The sequence below is a fragment of the Lissotriton vulgaris genome, chromosome 7 (assembly GCF_964263255.1).
Source record: "Lissotriton vulgaris chromosome 7, aLisVul1.2, whole genome shotgun sequence".
NCBI classification, from domain to species: Eukaryota; Metazoa; Chordata; class Amphibia; order Caudata; family Salamandridae; genus Lissotriton; species Lissotriton vulgaris.
In genome coordinates this window covers 630,076,958-630,086,343 of record NC_141695.1, presented here as the reverse complement: position 1 = coordinate 630,086,343, position 9,386 = coordinate 630,076,958, and positions in this window count along the sequence as shown.

The following is a 9,386-nucleotide window of genomic DNA, read 5'->3' as shown; positions in this document are numbered from 1 at the left end:
ATTCTTGTTTTAAGTGATTACAACTTGATCCCTGGAGCCATTACTCTGTATATTTCACCTATTGTCACTACGCGCCGACCACGCTGTTTCACCCCAGCACTTGCACTATCACCACTATTCACTGTATATATTTATGTATATATCACCCTCACCAAGTGCCACCGGGTTGTCACCCCATTTGATGTGTACAGTGCTGTTTAACTGTATAACTTTGCAACAGACCCGCCATGCTCTTTAAGTGGTGAATAATACCCGCCTTTTTTCAAAAACTGCAGTGACTCCTTAATTTCTTTCCTTTGTAATGCATATTGCATACACTTGTTGAAATTGTCTTCCAATTGACACCTGTTGGGAATTGTTCTTATTTATAGCTTCGAGAACCGGCATGCCCCAGTGAGGCAGCTGATCATGTCGTTTAAGTGGGGCCCGGGTGTCATTCCCTTGCGATTGCGGTGTTTGGGATCCTCATGTCCACAGAAATGCTTATCTTTGAGGTGTTCTTCGTAGGGACGGCCACAATCGGAGACACCCAAGGCGTTGGTCCTTCAGCAGGTTTAATTATATCCTGTACTAGCAAATTTGTTATTTCTTCCTCAACTTGTGACTGTAGGTGAATTGTAATGCTGGGCCACCGGTTTGACCACTTCATTTATGTGTAAAGTTATCTGTTTTCCTTTTAGCTTCCCAAGACCCTTCAATATTGCTGGGTACTCTTGTAGGATGTTTTCAGTTTCCCACATGTGATATATCATGGACAGTAGTCCCATTACCTGGGCTGTCACGTTGCTGAGCAGGCATGGTGCTGGGAAGTCACCCTTAAGCAAATGTATTTGTTCTTGATATACTTTGCCTTTGTACGTTAGAGTTTCCTTGAACTTCCCCATGTTTTCTACCAGTCGTCGGGAGGCCACGTGAACACATCTACGATCGACGGTGATAGGGGTGGTTTCACTCTCATCTTTTGGTATTCTGATATGCACATGATGATGCAAGTTGCTCCACTGTCGAGCATGAACTTTGCTTGGTGGTTTCCTACCCCAATGTCTACAGTGGCTGTTTTTCCACGAGGTGAGCGTGCTCTGTGTCTTGGTCCTCTCTTGGTGCATCTGACATCAGATACAGCCTCTCCTCCCTCACAGGTGCTGTTGTCTCTTCTGACTCATCTGAGGAGCTGCGATTGGCAGTTTCCATGTGTCGTGCGCACCTGTTACTTGTCATCTGTGGTCTCATCGGTCTGCCTCTTTCGTTTCTGAATTGTCTCGTCATACACGTGCTCGAGAAATTATTGTCTCTGTTACACTTCCTGCACTTTTGACCCATTGCGGGGCAAACACCGACGTGCGGGAATTCGAGGCCACATCAATAGCATGTTTGTTCGCCTTTCTTTTGCAGGACCGGCGCCTGGGATTCTTTGTACTTGAAGTTCCCGGTGATGCGATATGCTACCTCCACTTTCTTCTCTTTTCCCATCTCCATCTGCTTCGCTTGTTCCGTGCCCGTGCTTCTGTGCGAGCTATCGTCAATATCTTCTCCAGCGTCATTGGTTCCTTCAGAACACGTGCTCGGAACTCCACTGATTTACAACCTTCAATGATGTAAATGTAAATGTACAGGGATTTATATAGCGCAAATCACCAACCGGTTTCTAAGCGCTTGCTTAGGGAACCCGTCCTGGTATTCCCCTGTGAGATAACCCCGGCAGGGTATCCGCAAGGTGAAAGCCAGGCATCCCGCCGCGAGGGGCCGTTGTGGAGATTAAGCAAGCTATTGCCTAGAGTAGCAGAGTGTGAACCCGTGGATCGAGTAGGCACCGGAACGAGAATTGTCGAGTCCATGGACATTTTAGGACTCAAGACCCCGCCGAGCCGGGAAATGAACCCTGGTACCAGGCTGACCTCTGCTTCCAGGTCTGCCTCCTCTAACCAGTGAGCCACACTTCTCCAATGATGCGCAGTCTTATTGCTTGCTAATTGTCGAATTTGTCAAACTCACATTATGCGACCAGCTTCCTTAGTCTCGTTGCAAAGTCGTCCAGGCTCTCTTCTCCTTGCTGGCAAAGCGTGTTGAAGGTGTGTCTTTCAAAATTGACGTTGCATTGCGGGTCGAACTTTTGTGTGGGACACTGCATCACTCCCTTGTAATCCACGGTCTAGTCGGCAGGGAATGTTAATAAAAGATCTTCTATTTCATCCCCTGCGAGATTTAGTAGTAGGTGGAGTTGCTTGTTGACCGGGACGTCCGTGGCAAACTTCCTGACCCATCTTTCCCACCTGATGCCTGCTTGCGGCTCTGATAGGCTGAACGGTAATGGCCTGCGGAAGATGGCTTTCGTGTTCTGTTTCTCCTCATTGTCACTCATCTTCCTTAGCACTCTTCTGCCTCTATTTATTTTCTTTATTTCCCACTTTATTCCTCTGTTTCCCTTTTTAATGTGTTTAATTTCACTTTATTCTCTTTGTTTTCTTCTTCTTTTGCCTCTTTTCTCACTTTTCTTTGTTTTTCCTATGTTTTGCACTGGCCGCCTGACTTTAAGATGGCCGCCACTCGTTTCTGTCTTCCTAGTGGCTCAATTGCCTGACTCCAAAATGGCCGCCGTGGTCTCACGAGGTTTCTTTATCTTCCTCTCCTTGCTTGACCTCTTAAAATGGCTGCCGTCTTTCCCGGCTTCTGATTGGCCCTGTCCGCCTGACTTTAAAATGGCCACCTTGATCTTGCGATGCTTCGTTTGAATTCATGCGCACTTTCCTGTTCTCGCTTTGCTCTCCTACAAGCGCTCTTGGGTGCTGGCACTTCTCGGCTTTACTGCTCATTGGCAGACGCTTTATATATTTGTTGTGGTTAGTGCTTCTATGTCCTTTTCATTTTAGCGCTCTTACCGATGAGCATCATTCGGAGTGGGCTCCCCTATTGCGCTGCACTACTCGGACCAGGGTGGGCTCCTGGCTCTGCTTCTCACCGCATGCTTCACGGGACTCCACACGGTGTTCTTCGAGTTGGCCAGTGGACCAGGGTGGGCTCCTGTTTCCGTTGCGCTCCTTCTCGGGACACAGTCTGATCCACCTCTGCCCTATGGATCCCGCCTCGTCGCCAGTTGTTTTGTTTTTTGCTTACAGACTCACAGGACACAGGTAAGGGCCTCACTTCTTTATTCTGTTACACAGGTCTTGTCCTCATGCGTTTGCACGTCTTCCCACGGCGATGTCCCGCTCGTGAATCCCCCTCCCACACCCTTGACCAGATGTGGTGTCCGGTTCCCCAGTGTCCACTTTGTGTCCTGCAGGGTCCTAGTGCCCTGCCATCAGGTCACTACACTGTTTAGCAATAACGTACAATTTAAAAACACCTGCTCCAGATTTCCTTGTACATCCAGCTTTCAGGCAGCAATACAAATGTCGACATAAGGTTGGAGTTTTGTGGTAGTTTTGACTCACCATAAATAGGGCACTGGGTTAAAGAACAGATCCGTGTTTTATGTGGAAAGCTGAATGGATTAGTAAAGTCAGCCTTTGCCAGTGCTTTAAAAGAATGTGAGAGAGGGGCTGTGGGCAGATAAGGGGCACTTTTGCTGGGTGGTAGTAGTGAGGGAATCCGAGGAGGAAGTCATGGGGGGAGGGGCGCCAAAAAGATTGTCACACACTCACACTAGGAGCCACCAACGCTAAAGCCGGTTCTGGTGCATATCGTCTGGGTTTGGCTGATGGGGATGGGGTAACAAACGCTGAATAGACGAGACAAATTGAATAATGACGTTGAAGCCCAGGTCTGTTGGTATTTTGTTTTATAAACAAGGAGAATCCTACCACTAATTGGAAAGAAAAGTGAAGAAAGAAGGGGGGAACACTCGGTGTTGTGTAAAATACCCCTCACACACCAACAGGCCCCTTGGTGTCATGCTTCATCATCGGGGTCTTCGCACCCCGCTAAAGGGATGCGGCACGCTGCGACCTACGACTACGCGGGAGCGTTGACAATTCAGACTATGTGTGGTGTGTGTTGAGTGTAAGTGAAAGGAATAGGATGTGAGTGGGAAGTGTAGTGAAAAAAATTAAAAAGGACCTGGCCAGTGGGTAAAAAGAAAAAACTTTATTCTGTACCTCTGGCTGGTGCTGTTAAAAAAAGTGCTAGATGGCGAGGTTTTGTGTCTTAGTAAGGGACAGAACCTCTGGTGTGCGTCGACATGTTTCGGTACATGCGTACCTTCTTCAGGACGGGGCACAACTCCCAACCCTACTCACGTTTCTCTACAGAACAGGATTTTTGTTCTAACTTTCCTAAAAAGTGATTACATTCACTAGAGACAAATACAATGTGCCTACAGCGGATTTTTTTGGAACATGTAGTTACATGTCCTGAAAAAAAGAAAAAAACATTAGGTTTGGTTACCATATAGGTTGGCTCAGACAGGTGCAGTCACCTGGAGCCCCAAACGGTTGATTTAACCTGTAAAGGGAAAAACAGACATACAGAACACATAACACACAAACTCACACACACTTATGACAGACTTAGGATTTAGTGTTTTTAAACATACTTATTGTATGAGCTGATTAAAGCATCATGAGCAATTCCTGAACATCAGGGTAGGTAGGTAGGTGGATCCACAATCTATAGGAATAGAAGAGTGGGATCAATGTTGTTGTTTCTACTCACTTGTTGGACTCTGTAATGTACCCACAGAGCTTAAACTCTGTTTTAGTGAATACTCACGAAATCCGCCTTAGTCGGCCTCTTTCCTCCACCCTGTGCTGCTCCGTCGTAAATGATGTACGGGTGAGCTTGGTGGTATTTAAAGGTGGATGAAGTGAGTTCTCATTGGTTAATTAGTGGAAAGGCTAATGACCATACAAGGGTGATTGAAACCCCGAAGTCCCGGCAGCACGCATACGCAATGGAACACTGGAGACCGGGCAGCGCGCATGCGCGAAGGAGAGAGAACGGCGGCTGCATCACACGGGCGCTCCCCCAGCGCGAGCGAAAATAACAGAGTGTGAGTGGCTAACAAGCGGAAAGTCCATATATGGACAGGTTAAACCCGGTAATTAACAAATGACGGTGGTGTGCATGGTACATGTGACAAAATCACACGCATGGAAGGGGCGTCAACAAGGTCATCACCCTTGTATGGTCATTAGCCTTTCCACTAATTAACCAATGAGAACTCACTTCATCCACCTTTAAATACCACCAAGCTCACCCGTACATCATTTACGACGGAGCAGCACAGGGTGGAGGAAAGAGGCCGACTAAGGCGGATTTCGTGAGTATTCACTAAAACAGAGTTTAAGCTCTGTGGGTACATTACAGAGTCCAACAAGTGAGTAGAAACAACAACATTGATCCCACTCTTCTATTCCTATAGATTGTGGATCCACCTACCTACCTACCCTGATGTTCAGGAATTGCTCATGATGCTTTAATCAGCTCATACAATAAGTATGTTTAAAAACACTAAATCCTAAGTCTGTCATAAGTGTGTGTGAGTTTGTGTGTTATGTGTTCTGTATGTCTGTTTTTCCCTTTACAGGTTAAATCAACCGTTTGGGGCTCCAGGTGACTGCACCTGTCTGAGCCAACCTATATGGTAACCAAACCTAATGTTTTTTTCTTTTTTTCAGGACATGTAACTACATGTTCCAAAAAAATCCGCTGTAGGCACATTGTATTTGTCTCTAGTGAATGTAATCACTTTTTAGGAAAGTTAGAACAAAAATCCTGTTCTGTAGAGAAACGTGAGTAGGGTTGGGAGTTGTGCCCCGTCCTGAAGAAGGTACGCATGTACCGAAACATGTCGACGCACACCAGAGGTTCTGTCCCTTACTAAGACACAAAACCTCGCCATCTAGCACTTTTTTTAACAGCACCAGCCAGAGGTACAGAATAAAGTTTTTTCTTTTTACCCACTGGCCAGGTCCTTTTTAATTTTTTTCACTACACTTCCCACTCACATCCTATTCCTTTCACTTACACTCAACACACACCACACATAGTCTGAATTGTCAACGCTCCCGCGTAGTCGTAGGTCGCAGCGTGCCGCATCCCTTTAGCGGGGTGCGAAGACCCCGATGATGAAGCATGACACCAAGGGGCCTGTTGGTGTGTGAGGGGTATTTTACACAACACCGAGTGTTCCCCCCTTCTTTCTTCACTTTTCTTTCCAATTAGTGGTAGGATTCTCCTTGTTTATGTATCAGTGCCCGTGGAGTAGGAATCCTACTTGATACTCTACCTCCCCTCTTTGTTAAATATGGTATTTTGTTTTAGTCAATTTCTTTCTCAGAGTTTCTTTCAGCTCTGATCCTTAGAGCATGAGATGTGTTGCAGTATTAAGTTTAATGCTGCCACCTGCTGGAGTAATACAAAAGAGCAGGATGGGGAGACACATGAAACTCGGCTCAAAGTTCTGGTAAACGTGGAATCAATCTCAAGGATACCTGGAAACCAACTCTGTCAACCACATAATAAAAGATCGCTCGCCCACGCCAAGGCAATGTATAGTGAGAGAACTGAGGCGGCCGGAATTTGAAAGTATAGCATCAAACGAATTTTAAAAGGTAAACATGTATTTAATTAACATAAGCTGGAACTTGAAGACCTCTTTGTGCATATAACAAAAATGCCAATAAAAGTCCGTTTTGGGAAACATTAATCAGGAATAGCACAAGTCTAAATACTGTGCAAGGAAATATAATGCCCTTAATCAAAGACTAGCTAACATAATACATTTCTGTTTGCTGCCTTTTACGTCTCATGTTACAATCACTTTATAGAGGAAAACAACTGGGCCCATGCTCACAATCCTTATTTAGTGAGGATGGATGTCACTACAGGGATGGTTAGCCCCTTGTGCTGTGGGACAAGTAAAATACCATGTTTCTAACATAGACGTATAAAAAAGCAACTTACATAAACCCTACTCGCTGGTGCAACGGTTTGATATACAGATGCTTTATGATTGTCATGGTAGTGGATGGGGATAGGTGTCAGTGTATGTGATTTTGTGGGTATTATATATATACTAGCAGCCCGTCCCGACCTTGTCCGGGAGCAACAGGCTTCCCCGACCCCCACCCGCCACGACATTGTCCAGCAGCCCGGGCTCCCGCCTGGCCCGTCCCCCGCCTGCCCCGACCCCCGCCTGCCCCGACCCCTGCCTGCCCCGACATGGGTCCCCTTACCTCAGCTGCCGCTCCTCCCACCTGTCCGCTGCTGATATACTGATTTAAATATGTCTGTTCTTCTTTGCAGAGGTGTACAGCTGACCTATCCATTCTACAGAGTGTACATTGGCTGGGAAAGCTTACATCATAGCTAATCTTTTTGGCCTAGAGGTGTGTTAATGATTGGTGTTTCACCATAAAAACACAGGATCATTCTCTTTTCTCCTGCAGCCTGGGCCCCCGCCCAGCCCGTCCCCTGCCTGCCCCAACATGGGTCCCCTTACCTCAGCCGTCGCTCCTCCTGCCTGCCTGCTGCTCGCACCGCCGTGGGCCTGTCTTCTGCTCCTCACGTCACCGCTCCTCCCCCGCGCCATGTCCGCCGCTCCCTTACCTCAGCCGACGCTCCTCCAGCCTGTCCACTGCTAGCACCGCCGGCGGCCTGTCCGCTGCTCCTCGCGTCACCGCTCTTCCCCCGCACCATGTCCGCCGCTCCTCGTCGCACTCCTGGACGCCGCTCCTCCCCGCGCTCCTGACGTGAGCACGCACATCGCGGCCGGCGCTACTTCAGAGGGACTACTTTTATTTACTTAAAATTTTGTAAATAGCGTTTTTTATTTTATTTATATAGCCTATAACCATCTACACACCCTGACGATTCCAACGGTGTATCGGGTGTGTGGATTGACGCTGTGGTTCCCGAGTTTACCCGCCTCAAAGGCGGAGAGTTCTTCCTTTATTATAGTAGTTTAGATATATATATATATATATATATATATATATATATATATATATATATATATATATATATATATATGTATATATATATATATATATATATATATATATATATATATACATATATATATATACATATATATCTATACATATTACCTACTGGCGATAGCCAGTAGGTATATATAGTTAGGACCTAGTTACCATAGGAAATGCCGAACATTCCATTGGGAATAACTTTGGCGCCGATTGAGGGATCTGCCTATAATTTTCCTTAAATTTGCCTCGCTGCGCTCCGCTCCTTCCCTGAAAGTTTCGGGGGGATTCGTCAAGCGGGGGACGAGAAAGAAGACAGGGTCCCAAAACGTGTTTTCCCAATGTTAATTTCCATAGGGACATTCTGACAAGGCTACAGCTCGAACGGCTGAACGGAATTACACCAGATTTGGCAAAATGGTAGGGACTGGTATGCAGCAGTGCCTTTTGTATGTTTGGTGTAAATCCCTCCAGTAGTTTATGGGAAAATTGAATGTGAAATTGAGTCCAATGCAATTTTCCATAGGACCTTTAGACACAGCTACAGCCCGAATGGCTGAATGGAATTACTGCAAACTTGGCAAAATGGTAGAGCCTGGTGTGCAGAAGTGCCTTTTGTATAGTTGGTAAAAATCCCTTCAGTAATTGTTGAGAAAATCGACTTTTTTCAAATTATATATCTATGGGCGGGACACGGTGCGCGCCCGTGCGCGCACCGTCCTTGCACTGTCCTTGCACGTGCGCGGACCTTAGCGTGCACGAGCTGCATGCTGATTGGCTGCCAATGTCTGTCAAAACTCCAAAACAGAAATTGTTGGCAGCCATCTTGTGCCTCGGTAGACTGAGGCACAGGAAAGCAGAAAAACAAACGTGTAGAACTCAAAAAGGGGGCAGGGTAGAAGTACCCTGACACCCTAGGCCTGCTCAGGGGGTCCCACAAGGACCCCCAAGACCCCCCAAAAAAATTTGCAAAAAATGTGCAAATCAGTCTGACCCTGTACCTCATGGGAACAGTCCAGCCGAATGCTCAGAAGTGAGTCCCTTGCTCACTTTGCCCCTGGATTCAAGCAAGCCGGGCGGAAGACGGCTGGAATGCCAGAAACCAGTCCTCGGAAGCTTGTTTCCGGTCCAGGGAAAACATGGCATGGCAGTTCAGGCTGGACTGTTCCCATGAGGCACAGGGTCAACCTGAGTTGCATATAGCCATGTCTGAACTGGGGTGGCAGAGTGGGCTAAAGAACGGTGATGGATTAAACCCAGATCTTTTGACTGGGTGTGAGTGTTTGATTGATTCAGATGCTCCGTCCATCACCACCCCCTTTTGTACCGCTTTTGGACGCCACAAGTGTGGCAGGGTATGCTCAGACGTGAGTCCCATGCTCACTTTGCCACTGGATTCAAGCAAGTCGGGCTGAAGACGGCTGGAATGCCAGAAACCGGTCCTTGGAAGCTTGTTTCCGG